General features: G+C 38.2%; 1 protein-coding gene across 1 annotated transcript in view; it reads right to left on the bottom strand.

The window, feature by feature from the left end:
• Nucleotides 1–824, bottom strand: part of CEP120 (centrosomal protein 120kDa) — an 84,278-nt gene that overhangs the window by 26,265 nt on the left and 57,189 nt on the right. The window lies entirely within an intron of this gene.

Here is an 824-nt window from a genome sequence, read left to right on the forward strand (position 1 = left end):
AGCAACTTTATTTGTAATAGCCCAAAGTTAGAAACAACAATCATTAGGAAATGCAAATTAAAGCCTCAATGAGATACCACCTTATCCCTGTCACAATGACCATTATTCAAAACTCAAGAAACAATAGATGTCAGCACAGATGCATTGTAAAGGGAACACTTATATGCTGTTGGTAGGAATATAAACTAGTACAACCTCTATGGAAAACAGTATGGAGATTCCTCACAGAGCTAAAAAGTAGACCTACCATTCAATACAGCAATCCCACTGCTGGGTATCTACCCAAAGGAAAAGAAGTCATTTTACAAAAAACACACCTGAACCCAAGTGTTTATTGCAGCACAATAAACAATTGCCAAGATATGGAATCAACCTAAGTGCCCATCAACTGAAGAGTGGACAAAGAAAAGGTGGTATGCCACGGAGTACTACTCAGCCATAAAAAGAAATGAAATAACATCTTTTGCAGCAATTTGTATGGAACTTGAGACCGTTATCCTAAAAGAAGTATCTCAGGAATGGTAAAACAGACACCACATTTTCTCACTAGTAAGTGGGAGCTAAACAATGGCTACACACAGGCAGAAAGAGACATAAAGGACATCGGAAACTAAGAAGAGGGGAAGGAACGGGAGTGAGGGTTAAAAACTTACCTACCGGGTGTAACGAAAACTGTCTTGATGATGGGCGCACTGAAAGCTCTGACTTCAGCATTCTACAGTGTAGCAATGTAACAAAAACATTTGTACCCCTTTAATATTTTTAAATAAAAAATAAAGTGATATAGTAAGTAACTGTCTTGATGATGGGCGCACTGAAAGCTC

This window comes from Propithecus coquereli, unplaced genomic scaffold (genome assembly GCF_000956105.1).
Source record: "Propithecus coquereli isolate 6110/MARCELLA unplaced genomic scaffold, Pcoq_1.0 Scaffold88, whole genome shotgun sequence".
NCBI classification, from domain to species: Eukaryota; Metazoa; Chordata; class Mammalia; order Primates; family Indriidae; genus Propithecus; species Propithecus coquereli.